Here is a 26529-nt window from a genome sequence, read left to right as displayed (position 1 = left end):
ACAAAGGACCTTTTGACCCAATAATTTCCTCTTTTTTGCATCATCTCATTTGTCTTCAGCACTTCCCTCAATCTCTTTCTCCAAGAATGTATATTTGTTTATATTTTCTCCTATTCATTCTGTGTGCTCACCTCCCTTTGTGAAATAGCTCCACAAAAATTCTCATCTCTTCCTAAATTTCAAAACATGCAATTTTTGCTGTGTTCTTTGTCAAGATTAAACATATTTTGGATTTTATAGTCCATGGCAAAGTAATGGCTTATGCTGCTGCCCTGCAAGAAAGCTGCTCATAAGGAATAACTCATCTCTATTGCACAGATTTCCCATTCCTGACATTACTTTAAATCTCTGGCCAAGTAAAGAGGATCTGACAGGCAGTAACAGTGGCCGGATTTAATTTTCTTCCGCTGTTGGCTTGTGAGCTGAGGCAGCAAGTTAAAGCCAGCAGGTGGCCTGCTGCCCCTTCCCTACTGCAGTTTTACTGGCAGTGAAAGGTGTCTGGTAGCCTGCCCACAAGTGGGCCATGGTCAATGCTCACTCAGTGGTCTCCTACACTGCTGGGATTTGACCAACAGCAGGAGTGGCTCATGCCAAGCTCCTAGCCCTGGAGATTTTCCTGAGGAGATTGTTGGTGGCGGGGAGGTGTGTTTTCCCCCCAACAGGCTCTCTGAAGCCAACAGAGACCCAACTCAGCCAGCAGTTTTCTGAAGTGGGACTTTTCCCTGAGGAGCAGAATTCCCACCTGCTGTCTCTCAGTGAACATTGACAGTTGAACTCTGCAGCTATTCTTTTTCTGGGTGGATTCCATTCACCACTTTAGTTGGGGGTGAGGGGACTGCAGAGCTGCATTAAATTCTGCCCTGTGATCTCATCAAACCAGCTAAACAGCCAATCACATAATCAGAATGTAGCATTCTCACAGGCAACAAGCAGAGAAGTAAAAGTAACTTATTAGTCTCACTTTAATTAAATGTTAGAGAGTGCAACAAATGATTGAGGTAGAAGATGAAACATCAAAAATTCTAAAATGCATGGAATTGGTTTATTATACTTGGAATGTCAAATTTCTTTATTATTGAAGTAATTTTTCAGGGCCAGTGAGACCGTTTTAACACTCATTATAAAGTTAATGTCATTAGAAGTCCAGTTACACCTCATTAAAAAGTTGCACCTTGTTGAATGAGGTTAGAGGTTTAGGATTTTTCCAGCAAGACTTATTAGTGTAAATGGCCACGTTGAGTCAGATATTGACTTCTGATTGATTGTGGTCTGCTGTGACTGCAACTTTGCAACCAATGGAGCAGCATAGGATCAATGACAGCAACTGCTGCATTTCCTGTTTAACTGCACAAAACACAGATAATTCCAGAGGAGCGAAGGTAACAAATATGGCACCACGTGACCACCATGCTCTGTAGTAATACAGGTCATTATTTTTTAATTTTGAAGAAGCTTTATTGCGTCACATTGCAATCCCTTTCCTTTTGAGAACAAGTCCAACTCTCAATGTCCTTCTACTAAAATATTACCTATACATTGGGACATCCTGAAGTCAGAACGCGTTTGCATAGTTTTTCCTCTTTTATCATCCTTTCATTTTGCCCTTCTCTCTCGCTCCCTCGCGCGCGCGCACACATCTGTGCTCGCTCTCTCCCTTGCTCCAGGTAGAGCAATTGAACATTTGAGACCCTGACCAGACCAGATCTGGAAGAATGCACAACCTTTGGCACCTAGAATATACTCAGGTATTCCACATGTTGTTGTATAAATATTTTATTACATTTCTGGATTACTTCACTATTTTTATTCAATGTTGACCTGTTTGGACATTCCACCATTTGATTTGCTTTACTTGCTGCTGTTGGATTTTGTTGCAGTCATTTCGTTTCACTCCCATTTTCCATCCACGTTCACTTTTTTACCCGGTAAAAGTTTCTTCTTTGATTTTGATATCAAGATTTAAAACACCATAGAGGTGGGCAGAAATTGAGTAGTTTCACATCCTCTTGTTATTTGTACTGTTTAGTTTTGGACTCTACTGCCTATTTTTACATCATCTGCAGATTTAGCAATTTTGCTTGTGACTTTTACACGTCATTTGATGTGGTGTATAGCCAGTGACTTGTGTGACAGAAATTAAGCTACTTGTCTTTCAGCTATTAATTTGGATTTTTATTACTGGGTAAGGATGCAAGAGGGACTAAAAATCTGAGTTCTCATGTCGATAGCTTTTTGAGTGAACACCAGCTCATGGTGTACTGTTACACTAGATTCAATGAAACAAATTTGCTGCTGGTTCTTCTCAAACATGAGATGGATTTAAAATATGTAATGTCCTATCATTGAATTCATTGAGCAGTGACCATGACAACTAGGTGGATTGTTCAGATTTGTAGACAATTTCTTGCAGAAGTTGAGAAAGAATGTGTATTCATTTAAATATACAAATTTGTAACACAGCAAGAGGTCTTAATCTATCTCACTTGTGTAGGATTTACCAGAGAATCAGAAAACTATCCTCCTTACCACACTGATTCCCTATGGTTCTGTATATTACGCTTCAAATGTTTATCATCATTTTCCTTAAAAGATTAAATGATGTTCACCTCAAATTCTCCCTTCAACAATAAAGCATTCCATGCTCCCAACAACCTGAAGGAATTGATGCAGTGTCATGCTGATTCGAAATGTTGGTTCTATTATCCCTTCACAGATGCTGTCAGACCTGCTGAGATTTTGTGGCATTTTCTGTTTCTGTTTAAGATTCTAGCATCTGCAGTATCTTGCTTTTAACCTTGAGGAATTTCTGTTGACCGCTCTCCGTAGGCTTATATGAGAACTTTTCTTGTCTTTGATTCCCTTTCATAATCATTCCATCAAAATCTTAATTTTAAAATCATCAAATAAATCTCATGGGTGCTTCTGCTTAAGTGGAAAAAGTTCCAATATCTCCAGTTTCTCTGAGTGACTGTGGTTTCTGGGTGCGATATCATTCCAATGACACTATGATGTGGCTCAGGAAAATGCAGCATGTTTTTTAGTAGTGGGAGTGCAGGAGTCTGGTTCTTTGTTTCAATACATTTTCAAAGTATTTGAAAACATCTTTCTGGGGCTGAACTTACTTTTGAAGTTATTCATCAAAGTAAGCAGAGGACCTGAAGAAGAGTCATACGGACTCAAAACATTAACTCTGTTTCTCCCTCCATGGATGATGCCAAACATGTCGAGTTTTTTCAGCATTTTCTATTTTGATTTCAGTGGATCTGGACCAGTTTGACTCTGCAAATATTTCTTTGTAGTTTCATCATGTAAGAAGGAACATTCAGAGATGGCTGAGTGATTCTGTTTTTCATTTGTTTTAACATATGAAGATTAACTATTGTAAACTTGTGTAAGCACGTGTTTTCTTTATCTGCTTTCTACTGAATTAACTTCTGGTTTTAGTCTAATTTAGAACCTGTATTGATAAGAATCCTGTGGCAAAACCTGATCTATTTTAACATCGTAACAAGAGTGCTCGTCCCAGCAATTGAACAGTTGAAGGCAAATTGTTGCAGATGTGAGGTCAACTTACATGAGTGATTAATGATGCTGAATCCAAGTTGAATACAGTGCAATTGTTACTGAGTGTGCTACCTGGCTCGCCATAGTCATGTGATTCTGCCATGAGGCAAGCTGGTTGTCAACTGCTATTTCTTATCAGCTCAATAAAACCTCTGCTGAGAACACAATGAAGATGTACAGCTGTACTTGTATATGAAACATATACAGGTCTTCGAAGCAAAGAATTCTGGAAATGGTACAGAGAAGGAACAGCTCAGAAAGCCACACATTGACGTTCTAATCCAAAAAGGAACTGCTAAAAGGAAGTTTAAGAAAAGCACTGAGCTGCAGAAAAAAGGCAAAGGAAACACAAAGGGGCTGCAAGTAAATTACTGATGAGCAAAATGGCTATGATAAATTTTTCATTCTCACCTCCAGTAAAATTGAGAAGTGATGCGTGGCAAAAAATGTTTTTTCTCTTAACAATAACAAAACTAAGATTGCAACAGACTTGATTAACAAGCCTGAACTGATAAGAGTAGCCACACACTTAACACTGCTGAGGAGCAGCTGCTGTAAAGTTGCACCCTAAATCTAACTGATGAGCAAAGAAAACAGATGGCAATGATTTTTGATGAATGTACATTTTGAACCCCGAGTGAATATTACACATGAATGCTATGTATTTCAATACTTGACCTCAGATTCGCTGAACAGTACATGGTGGCAGTAATACAGCATTACAGAATCATACAAACTCAGTTAAAAGTGTAGTGTTTGTCATGAAAGACCTTTTGGTGAAAGCAAGTCTACTAAAAGATGAGAAACTAACATGAAAAAAACAACAGACATGTCAAAATGCGGAAGTGTCAGCTAGAGCACATGTATAGCAGAACAGACCATGGGATGCCTTATGCTGAGAGATTCTAGGCAAAAAGCACAGAGCAGGATGCAAATAATGTGGAGGAGAGCACATATAGGAACAGAAGATTTGCATGGCATGGGGAAAGCTCTGTTTTAACTGCATGAAGCAGAATAATTTTGCAGTTTCTGGTGAGGACAAAGCAGCACAATCAATACAACTGGAGAGATATCAGCAGAAGAGTCTGATGAAGAACTATCTACAGCAGAGCAAGTTGGTTCAGTCAAGTCTATAATGACAACTGGTTTGTGACAGTTACTTTGAGGACCCCAGAAGGAGAGTATCAAATAAAGTAGAAATGATAATCATTAATGTGCCATGTAGTATATGAGGGGCAATTTTCCCAGCTCACTGTGCTGCTTTTGTAGTGCAGCAGGCTGGAAATCTCGAGCAGAGGCTGTTTTGTGCTGCTTACTGGAAGCCATGGACCCCTTGAGTCTACAGAGTTGGATTTCCAGCACCGTCAGCTTCGCACCAGGAATGGGCCTGGAGCTGCATCATTTATTTAGATTACCATTTCCATATCATTTAAATATCATTCGTGAGCCTGGACTGAAATGTCTGGTCCCACTGGTGTGCTTCCCTCTCCCGCACTCCACCAGGAATGGTTCACCCCAGAGGGGTTTAATTCACTCCCCATTTGCATTGAGCTGGTGACCTGACCCTGCAGAAGTGATTGAGGCTCCCCAGAGAATTGGGAATTGGAGAGGGTGCCCCTTGAACATTGCCATCTTGGCAGTGCCAAACTGGGCCCCTGGCACTGCCCACAGGGGGCCTGATGGGGGCAGGGCCTCTGAAGAGCAATCAGTGGGGATGGCAGGTCAATGTGCCACTTTGCAGTCGGCCTCAGTGACAGAGGGAGGGAGGCCAGCGATCAGGCTCACCATCCAGGAGGGGAGAAGGGGGAGCAGCTTGCTGAAGGAGCATTGGGACTGCAGGGGTGTTTGGGGCTACCAGTGTGTCAAGGGATTAGGAGATGGGCGCTGCTGGGGATGGATGATCATGGTAGAGGGGGGTGAGCTGAGGCTACCTGGACATGGTTGGTGACCAGTGATCAGGCCATGGGGGATTCAGAAGGCTGGTGATGTGGGGTTGTGAGGCTGACCATTGATCGGGTTGGCCAGTGACCAAAAGGCCGGCAGTGCGGGGCCACTGAGGATGTGCTGATCTTGGAGGTGAATGATTGGCACATGCGCAATGGCCCGCTCAGCGCTGTGCTGCCTCTCTAGCTGGAATAGCCCACTGATCTTTCTCCTTATTCACACTAGTGCACTCCTCAGTGCACAGTGTGTGGGAGATTCATTTTGAAACCCCTACTGAACAAAGCAGTGGGATTTATTCCAATTTTAAAGCAAATTCTATATATTATAATTTTTTTGGAAGAATGCCCCCCTCCCTCCTCTCCGCACCCCCCCCCCCCTTCCATTGCCTTTACAGGCCTATCTAAAGTGACTCTACATGTTAATTGAAAAACGAAGCCATTGAAAGTGAGATTGAGTCCATGTGATGGCATGATATTCATCAAGAGCGCAAACTAGTCTGACAGCCCATTACACTGCACCGCACTACAGTTCTAGGACAAAGTTGGGAGGCTACAGCCATTCATCTCAGCTGTAATGTGTCTAAAGACTCCACAATAAGGCAGACAGAAGACCTCAATGGAGGGGAACCGTATTTAGTAAATGACAAAATGGTTACTTGTCAGTGCACCAAAATGGACAAGCTGAAGATAAATTAAGCAATTCAGGAAGGGCAAGGTTCAGGCTGAGTATATATTGGTGAAAACGCACAATAAGCTGAAGTCTTCAATGAATGAAGCTGTGAAAGATCCGAACCAACAAATTTCAGAGACAATATAAAAAGCACCAAGAGGAAATAAAGACCTTCAAATTTCACAGCATGTGGGAGTTGAGAAAACTCAACCAGAAGTACCGTCCAACAAACTGGCATGCAGAAAAGGCATGCAAAAAAAATGTGACCTTGAAAAACTCCTTGAAGGATCAAATAGGTAGCCATGGAAAAACATGATCTGTTCAGGGTACAAATGCTTAAAAGTTCTTGACAGGAATCAATCCACATTTAAATTTGCGATTTGTGCAGATAAATAGTTAACTTGATTATACATGGTTGAAGCAAGCGATCAAAGATACAATCTTGGAGAATTTATGATGGGAGCGAAGTCTGAAGTAGTTAGGTACAAACATTCATGTCACCAGCCTGCATGCAAAGTAGCCACCTCCATCCTGCTCATGGACCCTTTCCTGGAAGCAGAATGAGATGGAGTAAGGTAGGACTACCCACCGACAGGCGACAGTACCAAATTTAGCTACTGAAGACGTATTGTTGAGAAGCAATCCAGCTGCCCAGAGATGACATTTCAGCGGCAGCTCAGGGGCAAACACTGCCCACCCGCCTGGTCTTAGCCATATCTGAAGGCTTCCAGGCTGCTGATTCAAATCTTTAATTAAAAAATAAAGGTGGAGAAAAGGTGATTCTGTTTTTCTCTCTTACTTGAAAAGGCAGCTGGCTGTTTCTTCATTGCTGAAGGGACATCTCTTGGCCAGCAGGGGGTGGGAATTTCGTATTTAATTGGTATAATTGATGGATGACTGCAACTTCGAGGTTTCCTCTGTTAGTTTCCCCTCATGACGGGTTATTATCAGGCTTCCTTCTCACGACCATTTTATCACCACCCTGCTGCCCCACTCCCTCCCCCTCACCCTTCCCTAGCCCTTAACTAGCCCATTGTTTCAGAGGAATGAAAACGATGGAGAAAAATGAACTCAGACAAAAACGAACAACTTTGAAAGCAAAGCAAATCACAGAGTACTGAATATGGAGTTTATTTTCCCTCAATCATCAGATTTTCTGACTTGCCGATTTTTTTTTTTTACTCATGATTTGGTGTCCTCACTTAGAGGGATATGCTTGCACTGGAAGAAGTTCAGACAAGGTTCACTGGGTGGATTCCTCAGATGAAAGGTTTAGCTTGAGGAAATGTTGGGCAGGTTGTGCCTATACCTATTAGAGTTCAGAGAGAGATCTTATTGTAGCATACATAAGCGTGAGAGGGCTTGACAGGATAGATGCTGAGAGGATTCTTCCCCTCCTGGGGGAATCCAGAACCAGGCGATGCAGCTTAAAAATAAGAACTTTTCTATTTAAGATGGAGATGAGAAGGAATTTCTTCTCCGAGACAATAGCCTTTGGGATTCTCTTTCACAGAGAGAGTGGAAGCTGCTTTATTGAACATATTCAAGGTTGAGCTAAATAAATTTTAGATTGACAAGGGAATTGAGGGTTATGGGGAAAAGGCGTAAAGTGGGGTTAAGGCCACAATCAGATCACCCATGAGCTTATTAAATTGAAAAACCAGCTTAATGAACCAAATTACCTTTTTTTTTCTTGAGTTGATTTTTAAGGAAAACATGTTGAAAGTTTTGTTTCTGCTGTATAAGCTGTTATATTGTTATACTGAAGATTCTGATTTGGAAATACTGGAATGATGTTCAGCAATACCAAATTTCCAAGTTATTTCTGGGTTTCCTTTTGGTTGAATCTCGTGAAATCAGTACCAAAAGTTTCAGTGATCTGCATTTCTCAAAGTAAATAAATTCTAATAATGAGTTTCAGCAGTATTTATTGTTTATTCTGTAAACTGTTTCTGGAAAAGACAGTTTAAGCAGCAAAATTTGGGTACATTGAATACAAGTAGTTTGAAACCAGCAAACTTTGCAGGAAAGTGAAATTAAGACTGAAATCCAGTCACCCTGAGCACAAGACCAACTTTTCTTTTTATTAATGTGGGCTAGATATGGAATTTTATTCCAGAGATTAAAGGCTATGTGCAATTTATTTGACATCAAAATTCTCCCAGTGTTTCATATTAACAGCTCAATAAGGAGAAAGAGGATGATTGATGTGTGGAAAGAGCAGTCTCTTGTGTCTTAAAAGGGAAAACCTCCTTTTGACAACAATGTTTTTTTTTGACTTGCACGGGGTGATTTTAACTGATTCTGGTTACTGCATTCAAAGTAAAACGGGATTGGGTGCCCTCTTGCCATTTCACTAGGTCCTTCTGGACAGTGAGGAATTTTGCATTCCAGTTGAAGAATGATAACCTGAGGTCAGCCTTTACACGGTCTTGATTTTATTTAGAGTGAAGAATATATTTCAGACCTCAACTATCTGTTTGTATCATTATAAATGTTCATATAAAATTCCAATTAGTAGCTTCCGTCTAAATGTAATTAAACACATTGGTATGATTAACAAAATAAACCTTCTGGAATTGGGAGGCTTATTAATCTACACAAACCTGGTTCTGAAGTTTTTAATACTATTGTCAGAATGTCACCAGAGCCTTGGCATTATCCAGTGTAGGATACTAGGATGCTACCAGGACTTGATGGTTTGAATTGTAAGGAGAGGCTGGATAGACTGGAATTTTTTTCTCTGGAGCTTAGAAAGCTGAGGGGTGACCTTATAGAGGTCTATAAAATAATGAGGGGCATAGATAAGGTAGATAGTCAATATCTTTTCCCAAAAGTAGGGGAGTCTAAAACTAGAGGGCATAGGTTTAAGGTGAGAGGAGAGAGATGCAAAAGGATCCAGAGGGTCAATTTTTTCACACAAAGGGTGGTGAATGTCGGGAACAAGCTGCTAGATGTTGTAGTAGAGGCGGGTACAAGTTTGTCTTTTAAAAAGCATTTAGACAGTTACATGGGTATGACGGGTATAGAGGGATATGGCCCAAATGCGGGCAATTGGGACTGGCTTAGGGGTTTAAAAGAAGGGCAGCATGGACAAGTTGGGCCAGAGGGCCTGTTTCCATGCTGTAAACCTCTATGACTCGATGACCCAGTGCTGTTTGTTGATATCATGTGGTGTAAATTGTATTCACTAAAAGACTAGCATCTGTGATGTTGGTGACCTTGGGAAGAGGCTGAGGTTGATCATCCACTCAGCATTTCTGCTGCTTCTGATGGCCAATGGTGTCTTTTGGATACCCAGTTTTGAGTTGCTAGATTTGTTCAAAATCTATTCTATTCAGCACTTGGAGTGCCACACAATATGATGGAGGGTATCCTCAGTGTGAATCCTTTCAAGCAAATGATCTATGTTACATTGATGCAGTCTCTCTTCAACTTTATTAGATATGTGAATTCATCCAGTCTCTTCACAACAATTCCAATCACATACTTCTCCTTTTCACCTCCATGTAGTTCAGCATGACCTTCTGACTGACACTGAACTCTCTAAGCGTCATGACTCATCTTCACTTTGTCTTGCTTTTCTCATACTTTGCTATTGATGTCAGGTTTAAGCAAACTAAACCTTTTCCTTGGAGCTTGTTTAAACACTAACTCAAAAGGTGAGCAATCTGTTGTGGAATGTGGGGTTACTCTGTCACATAACAGAAATTTGGCTATTGTGTGTCGAAGCAAAACACAAAAATTACTGCCTAGTTTATCACCAGCAAAAACCTTGTCACTTTTTTTTTACACTTCTTTCTGCCACCATTCAATACTGGGTAATATGGTGGTATTAGAAAGTGCTTCTGATCCATTCTTATTCAGACATATTTCACACTTCTGTGGTATAAACTGTGGGCCATTATCCTCTGACAACCTATAAGTTGCAAGCTAGCTTCTCAGGACCTTAATAGGTTTGATGATTGTGGTATTGGGTATAGACTCCACAATCGACTTCAGGAGGCGTAATGGACAACTGGCCCCTGTCTGCGTCAATGGGAACAAATTAGAAAGGGTCAAGAGCTTCAAGTTTTTGGATATCCAGATCACCAACAACCTGTCCTGGTGTCTCTCTCTCTCCACACCCCCCCCCCCCCCCCCCCATTGCTGGCATTATAGTTAAGAAAGCCCACTAATGCCTCTACTTTCTCAGAAGACTAAGGAAATTTGTCATGTGAGCTATGACTCTCTCCAACCTTTACAGATGCACCGTAGAAAGCATTCTTTCTGGTTGTATCATACCTTGGTATGTGTCCTGCTCTGCCCAAGACAGCAAGGAACTATAAAAGGTTGTGAATGTAGCCCAATCCATCACACAAACTGACCTCCCATCCATTGACTCTATCTACACTTTCCACTGCCTCGGCAAAGCACTCAGCATAATTAAGGGCGCTATGCACTCTGGACATTCTCTCTTCCATATTCTTCCTTCGGGGAAAAAGATACAAAATTCTGAGGTCACGTACCAACTGACCCAAGACAGCATCTTCCCTGCTGCTGTTGGACTTCTGAATGGACCCACCCTGCATTAAGTTGATCTTTCTCTACACCCTAGCTATGACTGTAACACTACACTCTGCACTCTCTCATTTCCTTCTCTATGAATAGTATGCTTTGTCTGTATAGTGCGCAAGAAGCAATACTTTTCACTGAATGTTAATACATGTGACAACAATAGATCAAATCAAATATCCACTTGCTATTAACCAAATCTTTCCCTTCGACTTCACAAAAATTAAAATGTGCTTATTCCCAATCATGATTTAATTGAACACTTTACTGAGCAGCACATCTTTGCAAGTTTCTTCATTAGTTACTTTGGCACACATTGACTGGCATATTGTTTGTATCAGTAATTCATACTAGCCTAGTAGCTAAAAAAAAGTGTTCATGGGAAATATTAAAAGAATGTCTGCATTTGCAGGATCTGCTGATTTGCAATATTTAAGATAATGCTGCGTGACATTATCCATTAATTCTTACTCAAAGATCACTTTGATCTCTCTTCACACTTCGGTAAAAGACATACTCCTATGATTTCTTCTGTAAATAACTCAGCCCAGTTTAATCTTAACATCTTAAGACAATTTCTTCTCATTAGGTTGACTTTATTCCCTCATTATTACGAACAATGACAAGAAATAGCATTCATCATTGTATTCTACTCTAACACTGGGACACTATTATTGGAATAATTAGTCAGTTTCATACCTATTTTGTGTTAAGGGAATGTGACTTGGGGATTTCTTCTTAGAAAGCCTGTAAGCTGCTGCTGTATCAAAATTGTGAATCGCCAACTTTCATTTTCACTGTGAATGCTGGAATTGTCTCTTCAGCCCTTTTATTCTCATCTTTCATGTTCTGTTCTATATTTTTGCTCTCGGGCTGAGTGCAGCTCTTGGTTTTTCACCTTGATAACATCAACTTCCCTTTCAACATCCTACATGTGCACATTTGAGGATTTTCAGACTCCTGAACTACCTCCTAGATTTACTACAACCTTGACCTGGAGCATTAGTGTGCCCTAAAGCATTACTGTTTCCCGACTGCTGCGTGATGTCTGAATATGACCAACTTTCCCATAAGAAATTGGTGTGTCACTATCGGTAATCATGGTTTTACAGATTTTAAGGACAAAAAGTACAGTTCTGTCTCCAAACATTTACATTGAATTTATTTTTTTCAAAATGGAAGTTTGGGCAGACAACATGACACTTTTTTGCAGGATCTTGAGCAGAAGGATCTTGGGGTCCAGGTCCACAGGACTCTTAAATCGGCCTCGCGGGTGGAGGAGGTGGTCAAGAAGGCGTATGGTGTACTGGCCTTCATTAATCGAGGGATTGAGTTTAGGAATTGGGAGGTAATGCTGCAACTTTATAAGTCCCTTGTCAGGCCTCATTTGGAGTACTGTGCGCAGTTCTGGTTGCCTCACTATAGGAAGGACGTAGAAGCTATTGAAAGGGTACAGAGGAGATTTACAAGGATGTTGCCTGGACTGGGAGGCATGCCTTATGAAGTTAGGTTGAGGGAGCTGGGACTCTTCTCCCTGGAGAGGCGTAGGTTGAGAGGCGACCTGATAGAAGTTTATAAAACGTTGAGAGGAATAGATAGGGTGGATTCTCAGAGGCTATTTCCCTGGGTTGAAATGTCGCTACGAGAGGACACAGATTTAAAGTGCAGGGAAGCAAGTACAGAGGTGATGTTAGGGGTAAGTTTTTCACTCAGAGGGCGGTGAGTGAATGGAATCAGCTGCCGTCAGTGGTGGTGGAGGCGAACTCGCTGGGGTCTTTTAAAAGACTTCTGGATGAGTGTATGGGATTTAATGGGATTGGGGGTTATAGATAGGTCTATGGATTGGTAGGTATTGATGTGATCGGCACAACTTGTGGGCCGAAGGGCCTGTTTGTGCTGTAGTGTTCTATGTTTTGTGTTTGTTCAAATCTTATCGAATTCATCTCTGGAGCTCAATACACAAGAGTTATTACTCCTCTAGTTTTATCTACTGTACTTTGTAAAAGGGGTGCAAACCCCTTAGCTTCTGGGAGAATAGGAGAAAGGAAGAGACTTCAAACTCTGTTATTAACTTCTGTGCCTGGTGGGACAATGATTAATTGAAATTCATGTAGCAGCCTTTTTGTTCTTGGTTGTGATTTTTTTTTTAAAAATCGGCTGTGGAACCTTCAGGAAGAACTGAGACACCATCAGAATAATTTTCTCTCTGCTACTGAAAGTCAAAGAGGAAGGTGTTAAGAAGTCGACTGCTGCTCTGGCAGAAAAGTCCAGTCAATCTCCACGTGTCGTAACTGTAGAACGAATGATGAGAAAGAAACTTCTCTATTCCCAGAACCTGCTGGACCTGCTGAGTACATGTGGAAAGAAGCAAACATCGACAGGTTAACTGCAGAAACTGTCACAGCTGCTAAACTGTATCCCTTAACTTCAGAAAGAAAGAAATTGAGCAACATGCCCACAACAATGTCTCAAAGACTGATCTGATAATCTCATCTTTAAGTATCTATGTTTCCTTTATCTGCATTTTGATTTTTACCTGTATTTTTGTTAGTAACTTTTTTTTAATCTACCTTATTTAAAGGGCGGCACAGTAGCACAGTGGTTAGCACTGCTGCTTCACAGCTGCAGGGACCTAGTTTGATTCTCGGCTTGGGTCACTGTCTGTGTGGAGTTTGTACATTCTCCTCGTATCTGCGTGTGTTTCCTCCGGTTGCTCTGGTTTTCTTCCACAGTCCAAAGATGTGCAGGTTAGGTTGATGGGCCATGCTAAAAAAAACTGCCTGTTAAAGTCCTGAGATGCTTAGGTTAGAGGTATTAGTAGGTAAATATGTAGGGATATGGGGGTAGGGCCGAGGTGGGATCGTGGCCAGTGCAGACCCGATGGGCCAAATGACCTCTTTCTAAAAAATAGGGTAGTAGTGGAGGGAAAATTTTCAGACTGGAGGCCAGTTACCAGCGGTGTACCACAGGGAGCAGTGCTGGGTCCTCTGCTATTTGTGATTTTTTTTTTAATCAATGACTTGGAAGAGGGGGCTGAAGGGTGGGTTAGTAAATTTGCTGATGACACCAAGATTGGTGGAGTAGTCAATGAGGTGGAGGGCTCTTGTAGGCTGCAAAGAGACACATTGATGGGATGCAGAGCTGGGCTGAAAAGTGGCAGATGGAGTTTAACCATGATCGTTGCGAGGCGATTCATTTTGTTAGGACAAACCTGAATACGGATTACAGGGTCAACGGCAGGGTTCTGAGGAATGTGGAGGAACACAGAGCTCTTGGAGTTCATATCCACAGATCTCTGAAGGTTGCCACTCAAGTGATAGAGCCGTGAAGAAGGCTTATAGTGTGTTAGCGTTTATTAACAGGGAGTTTGAGTTTAAGAGCCATGGGGTTATGCTGCAACTGTATCGGACCTTGGTGAGACCACATTCAGAATATTGTGTGCATGCCTGGTCACCTCACTATAAGAAGGATGTGGAATTATTGGAGTGAGTGCAGAGGAGATTTACCAGGATGCTGCCTGGTTTGGAGGGTAGGTCTTATGAGGAAAGGTTGAGGGAACTGGGGCTTTTCTCTTTAGAGCGGAGGAGAATGAGGTGTCTTAATAGAGCTTTATAAGATGATGAGAGGGATAGATAGAGTGGACGTGGAGAGACTATTTCCTCAGGTGGATGTAGCTGTTACTGGGGGGCATAACTATAAGGTTCATGGTGGGAGATATAGGAAGGATGTCCAAGGTAGATTCTTTACTCAGAGAATGGTTGGGGTGTGGAATGCACTGCCTGCTGTGATAGTGGAGTCAGACACTTCAGGAACTTTCAAACGGTTATTGGATAGGCACATGGAGCACACCAGAATGACAGGGAGTGGGATAGCTTGATCTTGGGTTTGGACATAGTTCGGCACAACATTGAGGGCCAAAGGGCCTGTACTGTGCTGCAGTGTTCTATGTTTCTAAGTTAAAGCAGTAGCTGTGGGTATGGAGTCACATGTAGGCCAGACCAGGTAAAGATGGGAGATTTCTTTCCCATCACTAAATATTTACAATCCAGGTTGTTTTAAGATGAATTCAAATTCTACCACCACTAACCTTTCTCTTGTTTAAGAATAAAGCTTGATTGGATTATTTTTAAATTGAACTGCTCATAAATTAAAAGGGGGCTGCACATAACTTCTTTCTTGTGGTTTAGTCAGTGGCATTTATGCAGTTGGTGGTGATTGTGGCAAAGGTGGCATCTAAATTTATGACTTGAGCCTGAGAACTTGGCTGCCTTGACCTGGATCCGAATGAAATTGAGTGAATCTCCCTCGCTGGCTCCAGAAAATAACTGCCTTACAATTTGCAACCATCTCTTTCAACCATTTCCAGGGCTGTAGCTTTACTTCACACCTCCTTCCACATCAGCTTATTACATTTTTTGCTCAAAACTTTATTTTATTGGCTTTCTACAAATGCATCCCTAAGAGCAATTTCTAAGTTTGTACCATACCCATGTGTGAGAAGAATTTCTTTAATTTGAGAATATAATCCACAGCAATCTCATTTAACAAGTGCTTCCTTTCGTGAAATGAAATTCTCAGTGCAATCTCATTCTTGGTCGTACCATAAAATGAATTCAGAATCTCATTACTTTCAGAATAGTCCATAATACTGGGGTCTTCTGGATACCTTTGATTAGATAGCACCTCTAAAAGCAGCTGGCCCCATCATGGTGATCTTCATCTATTTCATTCCCGCCCAGCTAAACGCGTAACATTCTTTCTTAGTTACAGCAGTTCTCTTTGTTAGGGTTGAATTCCCCTAGTGTCCCCAACTATCCTTCACTTCTGTGTTTTTTGTTTCAGTTACATTCTGAGCTGGTTCACTTGTACCTGAATCCAATGCTCACACCAAGCAGCTCTTTTCAATTGCTCAAAAATCAACTTTTGAGTTCCAAAAACAAGCACAATGTTCTTTTAATTCTTAACTGAAATGGAAAAGAGTCCATCTTTGCCTTTTTGCAAATTTTCTGATGTGTATTGTACTGAGAGAAACTCACTAATGTTGGATTCACTGTAAGCAGCCATTATTGAACAAACTTCATTTACTCTCCCCAGGAGGGAGGAAGTTATAACAAAATGCTCAGACCTTGCAATGTATGACAGTAAACTAATACACCAAATATCAAAGAGCTGAATCTTGGGACTTCAATCTTTCTTTTTTTTAGATAAGATTTCCACACCTGACTCCCCAGCGCCCAACAAGATCCAAATGAATATCGCTGTACTTTACTTTTGGTCCCTAGCAGAAGACTGTGCATGTCATCTTTCAGAATGAGGAAGTCAGTGTGCAGCTGATAATCATTCAATTGTAATAGATTGGCCATCTTTGTCCAATGGCTTGGCAAACTGGGACGTCCAACCACAGAAGATCATGAATGTAGCCCAATCCGTCACATAAACCAGCTTCCCATCCATTAACTCTGTCTACTCTTTCTACTGCCTCAGAAAAGCAGCCAGCATCATTAAAGATCCCACGCACCCGCACATTTGCCCTTCCACCTTCTTCCATCAGGAAAAAGATTAAAAAAAGCCTGAAGTCACGTATCAAGTGACTCAAGAGCTTCTTCCCTGCTGCCATCAGACTTTTGAATGAACTTACCCTGCAGTCAGTTGATCTTTCTCTACACCCTAGCTATGACTGTAACACTACATTCTGTAGTCTCTCCTTCCTTCTCTATAAACAATATGCTTTGTCTGTATAGCACGCAAGAAATAGTACTTTTCACTGTATTCTAATACATGTGACAATAATAAATCAACTCAAAATCAGTCAGTCCCATTGTAATCTTCATCCTGTTTTTGATGTGCACATGTGCCTATTCATCTACCCACTCTGCTGTTGAGGGCCTGAAGTGCATTTCTTAATAAAGGTTGACCCTCTTGATGCATAGAGATGAGAATAAATAAACTTACCTTATGCAGCTTTTAGCTATGACAATTTTAGCTGTACAGGGATAGATGTTTAACCAATTTTATAAATAACATTGTCTACCATGGAATTAAGGTGCTTAGGAACCAAATCAAAACACACGTTCCCTAGAGTTTACTTGATCTGCGTTGGGAGAGATTAATAGTTTAACACTTGGAGATCTGTTTCAGGTCATAAGGGAATTTCATTGTTCCATGCTGTATCCAGTTATCACAACAGCACAGACAGGACACAGTGTCCCTTTTAGATTTAAAAGGAAACAGAATAGACAACAAGACCACTTGACAAAGTGGTTAACACCACAGAATTTGAATAAATAGCTATAGCAGGCATTGGAAATTGATCAACCCTGGAGTACAGTTAATTTTAAAAGCTGCTTTTGGAATAATATTAACTCCTTCACAATTTGTTGGAAATGGACAGAGAAGGTGATTATATCAACAAATATGCAAAATCTGACCCCACCCCCCTTCCCCCATTCAGCACTAACATGATTTCTTCAGTTTTAACTGTGGCAGCTTCTGGACATCCAAATAGTTCACTCAAGAGAAGTGGGCCTGATGTTGCAATTCCATTAGGTCCATTTTTCATGTCTTGGCAGCTGTTTGAAACATAAAGAAATCAGCTATTGCTCTAGGGGCTAAGAGGATAAAGAGATATGGGGGGAAGGCAGGATGAGGAGATTGTATTTGATGATCAGCCATGATCAAAAGGAATGTTGGAGCAGGTTCAAAGAGCCAAATGGCCTACTCATACTTCTGTTTTCTAAGTTTTAATGACATAGGGCGATGAGAGTGGTTGGGGGCATAAGTTGAGATAGGAGTACAAATACGCGGCATTTAGGCATTGGTGGAACATAGGTTGGCATGAGTTGATTTGTGGGCATAGGAACTGGATAGGTATGAGGTATGTGGTGTGAGGTGTTAAGGGCTAGGTGGCTTAATGCTTAAGAAAGCAACTGGAACAAAGTCCCAGAGAATTGAGGCAGGCCTCTTTAAACAGCCTGCCTCAGCACTCGGCCAACCCTTACACTCTGTGATATGAATCTGAGGTTGGCAAGCTTCTCTTCATCCTGTAGCAACCTCCCAGAACAAAGATCCTGCCATTAAGGTATTTTCCTGAGTCATGAGGCAAATTGGGAGCCTTTGTGTTGCAGCATTGAATTTGATAACTGTTTGCGTGTCTCACTCATAGTGCTTAGTTACTGGGCTTTTATAGTTCTTATTTACTTCAAAATAATTTGTTGGCTGTGAGTACTTTGTGCTATCTTCTATGAAAGGCACAACATAGGTGTTAGTTTGTGTGCTTTTTTTATTCTTGAATTCTAGATGTGTAAGTTAATTTGTACACCTGAGTTGTACAAAAATGAACCTGGACTCAATGATAGCATCATGTTTCTGTGCCAGAAGGGATGAGACCTAGTATACTCAATTTTTGACTGGAGACTAGAAAGTGACCTCTAAACATGTGGTTGATGTCCAGCAAGGTCAATGCATCCAGCCAGTCTCAGAAAGGGTTACATTTGGACCCCATTTAGGAGTGCCCAGCTGAATGGAGAGTAGGCTTTGGACACTGGGCTGATGTCCAGTGAGGATACCTGCATCTGACAATGTAGATTTTTTTTCTTTCACACCTGCGCCCAGAGTGAATGTGCAAAGGGTCTTTCACTCAGGCTCCTGCATGAGATGAGGTGCTCTGAAGATAAAGAAAAAAGAGAAACCCTAGAGACACCGTGGTTAGTGCTGCCTCATCGTGCCAGTGACCTTGATTCAATTCTGACCTCGGGTGACTGTGTGGCGTTCATCTATGTGTGGGTTTCCTTTGGGTGTTCCAGTTTCCTCCCACATTCCAAAGATGTGCATGTTAGGTAGATTGGCCATGCTGAGTTACTCCTCAGTGTCAAGTGGATTAGCAGGAGAAATACGTGGGATTGCAGGAATAAGCTCTGGGTGAGACTGTCTGTGCAGGTTTGATGGGCTAAATGGCCTCCTTCCACACTTTAGGATTCTAAAAGGAACGTTAAACTGCCCTTTCCCCAGTAAATCACAAGAGTACTGGATGTTTAAGTTTATTTATTAGTGCCACAAGTAGGCTTATATTAACACTGCAATGAATTTACTGTGAAAATCCCCTAGTCACCACACTCTGGCACCTGTTCAGGTACATTGAGGAAGAATTTAGCATGGCCAATGCACCTAATCAGCACATCTTTCGGACTGTGGGAGGAAACCGGAGTACCTGGAGGAAACCCACACAGACGAGGTGAGGATGTGCAGACTCTGCCCAGTGACCCAAGTCAGGAATTGAACTCTGGTCACTGGTACTATGAGACAGCAGTGCTAGCCAGTTAGGAGGAATGTCAGATTCTGCTGGTAGAAAACAAATGTAACTGTTCCTCTAGCCCAAAAGGAAAATGCTGTGAAAATGTGCACTTTGCTGTTAATTATTGGGAAATTTTATCCAATTGATTAAATCACATCTGCTTAACCCAATTATGTAGAACTCAAACTAATCAATGTGATGAACTCTGAAAATGCGTGGTCAGGATTTTTAAAATTCCAGCAGACATTCTAGTAATTGATATTGCTCTGTGCTTCAACCACCCCGGCCATGGCATATATTCAGTTTTTGTCATTACTGCCCAATTAGCTGTATTACAAGTTGCCTTGTAATTAATGGTGCTGTGAGGCAGCAGTGCTAACCACTGTGCCACCATGCCACCCACACTCAGTCAACTAAATATTCCACCTCCCATACATGTTGAAGGAGAGACTCTGGAATATGGTGAGCACTTCCCATACCCTGGCAGTCACGTCTCAAGAAAGGCCAGCACTGAGGAGGAGATCCAAAGCTGGGTCTGCTATGCATGTTCACCTTCTTCAAATTATGGCTGTGAGTTGACTACAGCAAGTCAAGAGAAGTGCTGGTGTACAGAGCAGCTGTTGACATCATACTCCTGTAGGACCTAAATAGCATATCAAGTGTAAAAGTGCTAGAAAGATTTCATCAGTAATGTCTCTCTCACATCCTCCAGCTTCAATGGAAGGCCCAGTTGCATAAATGTTGGGGTCTTTCCAAAAAGCAGCTGCACAAATCCATTTGCTTGTACTCGTTAGAGTTTAGAAGAATGAGGGGAGATCTCATTGAGACGTATAAGATGATGAATGGGATGGATAGGATAGAGGTGGAGAGACTCTTCCCGCTCAAAAAAGACAGTAGGACTAGGGGGCACAGCCTCAAGATAAAGGGGAGGCGGTTTAGAACGGAGTTGAGGAGGAACTTCTTCACTCAAAGGGTGGTGAATCTCTGGAATTCTCTGCCCGTTGAAGTGGTGGAGGCTGCCTCGCTAAATATTTTTAAGAAGCGGGTTGATGGGTTCTTGATAAGAGAGGGGATTAAGGGTTATGGGGAGAGGGCGGGAAAGTGGAACTGAGCTACAACAGATCAGCCATGATCTTATTGAATGGCGGGGCAGGCTCGAAGGGCTAGATGGCCTACTCCTGCTCCTATTTCTTATGTTCTTATGTTATGTTCTTATTTGAACAAAACTCCTGCAAAGTCAGCTATGAAAGATTGACATTGCATTCACAATGCCAAAAGTGTCTCTGCCACCAGATCCTCTTTACTCAACTCTCATGTGGCTAATATTTGAGGAAAAGACAAAGCAAACGCTTCAATAGCACACCAAAGCTCTCCTTGGAGTGCAGCATCTTGACAATGATAGGAGGAGTTTGCAACCATTTGTTCAGAATAACAAAAACTTGTCAAGCTGAAGGTGAATGGTAGCAGAGATGGAAAGAATCTGGATCCCATGTGTCCAAAGTAGGTCAAAAATCAGCTTGTTCAATGACACAAAACTCATAGTGGGAATATGCAACCCTGAGTGGCTGTAATTCTCAAATTGACAGCCATGATTGGAGAACAGGGGAGCAGCTTTTCTGATATTTGATGGTGGTAGTGCCCCACAACATGCATGCAGGGTGTCCTCAATGTGAAGACAAGACTGTGTAGACATTAATGCCCAGAATACATCCTGTGCCTTTGATGCTTCCTCTAATTCCTCAGCTGAGGGGGGACAGTATATGGTAATTGCCTAATGCCATGAGGGTTCATCAGGTCTGGAGTCGAGTTTGAGGACTCCCAGGACATCACCCTGCCTCCTTCCACTGCTGGGTCTGTGAAACAGGACTTTTTAGTGGTTTGATACAACTGAATACAACATCCATTTCAGAGGGCATTGCTGTGGGTATGGGGTCATATGTAGACCAGGTAAGGAGGGGAGATTTCTTCCCCATCACTAGATTTTTACATTCCAGATTGTTTTAAAATGAATTCAAATTCCATCACCTGCTGTGCTAGGATTCAGACCTAGGCCCCCAGAACATTACCATGGATTACGAGTCCAGCAACATTTTCACTATGCCACTACCTTCCCTGCATTAGGTAGGCTTTATATTTTTGCATCAAGGACGGGTGTCATTTCAGTTGAGTTGGTCTCAAACCAATCATTGTTGTGGGTTCTTCCTTTACCAAATGATGCTTCTGCTGTTTCATAGATGATGACTTAGTGACTTCATGCATGTCAACATCAATGTGTCTGGTAAAGCTTTGGGTAGCAATTGTTCTACTTGTAGTGCAATGCTGGTATTTGACATCATTATTGGTGCAAAGAATCTTGATGAGTGGCAGACTATTGTTTTTGGAACTGTGAAACTTTTGAAAGTGCACCTTCCACTGCTGACAAGAGACCAAATCAGTGTCTCAATCTTTGCTGTGATAGGTATGGATGTGCAGAACACTGTCAAATGACTAGGTTTCGTTGATGCCAATGTCTAAACTTTGGGTGATACCATGATACATAATGGGGATGATTACCCAATAGAAGATTTATTCAGGGCACAAAGTTCACGAAGATATCCCATAAGACTATGAGAATGGACACATAAATCAGCCAAGAAGGACTTGAGACTCCCAAGATTGGTTGTTGAGGCAGAGATAAAATCGGTTTTCTCAATAGGTGTGAGTACCATTGCCTCCAAGAAACTTAGACTTTCATGACTGGTCCTGGCTGACATCATAGAATCCCTCCAGTGCAGATGGAGGCCATTCAGCCCATCAACCCACATATTTACCCCACTAACCTACACGTCTCGAGGCATTAAGGGGAAATTTAGTATGGCCAATCCATCTAATCCACATATCTGTTGCGGGGAAATCAGAGCACCAGAAGGAAACTCATGTAGGCATGGGGAAAATGTGCAAACTCGACACAGCAACCCAAAACTGGAATCACTTGTGCTGCAGGTGTGAGGATACACACCCATAGGTGTTAAATGACTTGTGCCCTGTAAGCACCCACCCCTGCCGAAGTCCTCGAATCTCTGTGCACACTCTGCAAGTTTCAGGGACCATGTTCACTTAGTCAACAACTTCCATCAACACCTTAATTTGGAAAGCTGGCCTCTCCCACCTATCTCTGGCAAACATGACCTCTTTTCAGGTCCTCAGATCTCATAGCATGACCTTCAGGTGAGAGTCAGAGATATTAGAGGCAATTGTCCCATGTATCCTGTTCATTGCTGTGTTTGCTGAAGGCTGAGGAACTAATATAACATTCAGCCATTTTGGGGTGAAACCATGATCAGTGGCATTGTAACATCCCACTGGGTGGGACAGGATCACTTCTCAGCCTTTTGGCTAAGATCAAGTGTAGTATTGACTTGCTGCACTTGGTTGAAGTCATTAGGTTACATTTTAGCTTCATTTGAAGCAATTTTTTCAAGCAACATCTCAGCCTTTTGGCTAGGATGCAAATAAGATCAAGCCTTGGAGGAGGAGCTACACCTACTCCAATCAGCTTGGATCATGTAGATCAAGCCCAAGACAGGAGGTGAGAGCCCTGTCTTATCAGCTTGGATCAGGAATGTCTCAGTTGGATCTAATTTGACTTGATTGGATTGGAATAAAGTAAACATTCAGCCATTCTGACACCTACTGGGGTCTTTTTAATTAGAAATCCTTCCTCCAGTGGTTCAGTGTATCATTGCATCCACTCTCTCTGGTTGGGAAACTCCAAAGTAGAATGCTGTAGACAGGGCAAGGCTGTGTTAAAGACCCACAGTAAAGCCTGATATTACCAGCATTCCCACTATTTCTAGGTCTCTTTAAATCAAATTCTGCTCAGCGTTTCACATCAGAAAGGGTCATGGGAGCATGGCTCAGTGCTGGCACTGTGAGGCAGCAGTGCTAACCACTGTGCCACCGTACTACCCCAATGTGAGAAAACACTTTGGCAGGAAGAATAGAAAAACAGAATATTATTTGAATGATGAGAGACTTCAGAAAGTTATAATACAAGGACACAGTAAGAAGGCCCACAACACCAGGTTGAAGTCCAACAGGTTTATTTGGGATCACAAGCTTTTGGAACATTGCTTTATCATCAGCACTCACTTCCACCGAGAGCAGTGGTCATTGAATATAATTAAGGTCAAGTTTGACAGATTGTTTATCTCCAGGGAAGTCTTGCATTGTGTGGGGCATTCAGAAAAGTTATAGTTAAGGTCACAATCAGACCAGCCATGATCTTATGGCAGAAGTAGGACTGATGAGTCGAATGGTCTAGGTCTACGCCTATTTCTTATGATCTTATAGAAATAGAAGACTGCTAGTAACATGAAAGATACAAGGTGATGCAATATTTGTTGGACCTCACTGTAGATTGAGGTGTCCGTGGTCATGCTTTTAGGGATGAGTGTAAACTCACAATATGAATATGTGAAGGATTATGATGGGACCTTGTGAGACCATTTCCTGTGTTGTTGCAAATAATGTGTCCTGCAGCCTTCTCGGAGACTGTAAGGAGCTGAGAGGCAAAGTGAGAGTTGCCAGGCACACATCTTCCCAATCCTCAGTCATTAAAGCCCTTCCTGCACTGTTTTCCAGTCCTGTTAATCACACTGTAACTGATGACTACCTCAGCTCCCTCCTGCCATGCCTGCTTGGTCACGCTGGTCAGTTTGCTCAGTCTATTCTCCAGAAACAACACCACACACTCACCATCCAGAGAGGCAATGGTGAAACGTGGTGCAGCCCTGCGCACTTTAGCTTCCATTTCTCTCAGGTGCTTGTTCAAATCTGCAGTAATCTCACAGCAGCCATTGTGAAGCTGCTGTTGAGTCGCATCCCATGAATGAATATGAAGAAAGGAATGGTATAAATAATTCCTGTATCTTTGAAACAATCTCTAGAAACCCCAAAGCTAGTTACCTATCAAGAAAAACATTAGTCACCTGGTGGGTACTTGAGCGACTGCAGCACAGCTCATTAATCATGCCCCTTTGGCAGCTTGGAAACAGCCAGAGGCAAAAATACACAGTTACCTTTCTTTCAACTGGCTCTGTCATGCTTGCCTAGAGGGTAGCTGCAGGTACAAGTCCCTAACTGCCTCACTGCAGAAGCTTGGAGTCTTGAAGAATTGCTATTCAGTTAAATAAACAATGTAGGGCTGGGAGAGTGGAGGTGGGAGCAATCCATCCTCCTGACAGCCTGTCAATGACAAACCACCACTGGCAAAAGCTGTCAAGAAAATAGTTCGAGACGAAGCAACAACAGGCAATTAACCCAAAATCTGCCTTTGGACAGAGCATACATGATAAATGAATGAATGAATGAGTGATTCTGGAGGGACCACCGTAGATCAAAAATAAAAAAGCAATTGCAACGATGGACCTTGAAACTTCACTCCTGGAAATGTTTTTAAACATCCAACTGCTTCTATTCATAAACTAAATACTTGCTGCAGCCAAACATAAATTCAAACCTATTGTCAGTTTTTTTGGGTTATTCTAGTGCTCAGCATTACTGGTCCATTTTGTATCTCTAAAAGTTTCTCCACCACTGATTTGGAGTTGGCTCCATATGTAATATGGAGTCGCAAGGTTGGAGAGGCAAAATAAAAGATGTTAAATTACTAAACAAAATCCATAAAATTGAAAAAATAAAATCCTCTCCTGACATGCCTTTTAATTTAGTTTGCTTTAAAACTTTATCCTATCTTACTCTTCATGCATTTTTAGTAATTCAATTATTTTCCTGTCATTGCCTTTTCTTTCATTCCTGGTGGGTAAGTAACTCAGGTATGCAGTGGAATGTGAATGCACTTCTAGTTAATGATCTTCCTGTTGGTTTCCTGACCCTGTCAGCCCATGGGAATGAAGTCCAGACATCATTTGTGTGCTGCATAAAACATATTAATACCATATTGTGTAGAACTTACTTAGTGCCACTGGGAAAGTAAAGTGCTACTTTTTCAATGTTGTTAACAGCAGTAGGTTTTGATGCTCAGAAAATGAAAGGACAGGAACACCCATCACTGTTTTCAAGCTAGCGTGCAATAAATTGCATTCTTTCTTTTAGAAGTCCTTAGGCATTGGCCCAACAAAACTACATCAATGTATATTTTGAACAAAATAATTTGACTTAACTATTCTCAATGGGATAAAGGTTGAAAAGATATTAGATGCAAATATTTTTGGGCAACCATTCAGTATTTGACCACATATGAATTTACTTTGTGGTGCCCCTGCATGTGAAATTAGCAACCTGTGTGGATTGTAACAGAAAAGCTACAGCATGTTCCAATGCTTGTTTCTTTGGATCCTGCCTAATGACAAGGGTGGGATTCTTTGAGGGTGCTTTTTAGGTTACCAGATCAGTTCAAAGGCCCATTAACAACTTACATGAAGCAGAGAGTTTGAGGCAATCTGCCAGCTAACAAGTGTCACAAAGACAAAAGAGACAGAAGCAGAACTTAAGGAAGGGGCTGTTGGAGCAAAGGCACTTTGTTGAATCAGTGATGTTCTACTTGACACAGCATTGATCTGAAAGTGGGCTTGTAAGCTAATGTTGAGTGTACTTAGGAATCCAGGGAGAAGGAATCTTTGAAGGTGGAATTGAAACCCTATGAGGTGGGCCATCTTTAAAGTTGTCGAGTGGGAACGACATTTAAAGAGCATTCCAAGGCAAGATCTTCAAAGCTGAAGCTCGGAATTCCTCTTCAGACAAGAGTTTGACTTGGAATTTACTGACAGCTCAGTCGGGTCTTGAGAAATCCATGAAATTTATCTAGCTGTTTAATTTACAGTATGAGTGTGTGACCATAGTTTCCCTGTTAATTCACATGTACCTCATGCAGATTCTGGAGTTAAGAATATGATAGATAATGTAAATTATTTTATTTTCTAACTGTTTAAAATCCATGGAACCTTGTGACTTTATTCCAAAAGGGGCTGTCTTAATTCTCAACCTTTACTGCTTTAATCAAGATCAACCCCCATGCCCACATTGTTCTTTGATTTGATTGGATTTATTATTGTCATAGTTAAAAGTATTGTTCCTTGCGTGCTATATAGACAAAGCATACTGTACATAGAGAAGGAAAGGAGACAGTGCAGAATGTAGTGTTTGTCTTAGCTAAGGTGTAGAGAAACATCAACTTAATATGAGGTCGCTTCACTCAAAATTCTGATGGCAGCAGGGAAGAAGCTATTCTTGAGTTGGTTGGTTCGTGACATCAGACTTTTGTATCTTTTTCCCAATGAAAGAAGGTAGAAGAAAGTATGTCCGGGGTGCGTGGGGTCCTTGATTATATTGGCTGCTTTTCCAAGGCAATGAGAAGTACAGACAATGTCAACGGATGGAAGGTTGGTTTGTGTGATGGAGTGGGCTTTGTTCATGACCCTTTGAAGTTTTTGCAGCCTTGGACAAGAGCAGGAGCCGTATAACCTGTGATACAACCAGAAAGGATACTTTCTACAGTGCATCTATAG

The 26529-nt window shown here is 41.7% G+C and overlaps 1 protein-coding gene and 1 non-coding gene across 4 annotated transcripts in view; both read left to right on the top strand.

The window, feature by feature from the left end:
- The window catches only part of c8h8orf34 (chromosome 8 C8orf34 homolog), a 376587-nt gene that overhangs the window by 10868 nt on the left and 339190 nt on the right, over positions 1-26529 (top strand). The window lies entirely within an intron of this gene.
- On the top strand, positions 22377-22568 carry LOC145347161 (U2 spliceosomal RNA). The gene has a single exon (XR_013887808.1). It is a non-coding gene; the product is annotated as a U2 spliceosomal RNA (small nuclear RNA).

This window comes from Carcharhinus amblyrhynchos, chromosome 8 (genome assembly GCF_965287045.1).
Source record: "Carcharhinus amblyrhynchos chromosome 8, sCarAmb.v2.hapA, whole genome shotgun sequence".
Taxonomy (NCBI): Eukaryota; Metazoa; Chordata; class Chondrichthyes; order Carcharhiniformes; family Carcharhinidae; genus Carcharhinus; species Carcharhinus amblyrhynchos.
Note: the sequence above shows the minus strand (reverse complement) of the source record. Positions and strands in the feature narration are given on the sequence as shown.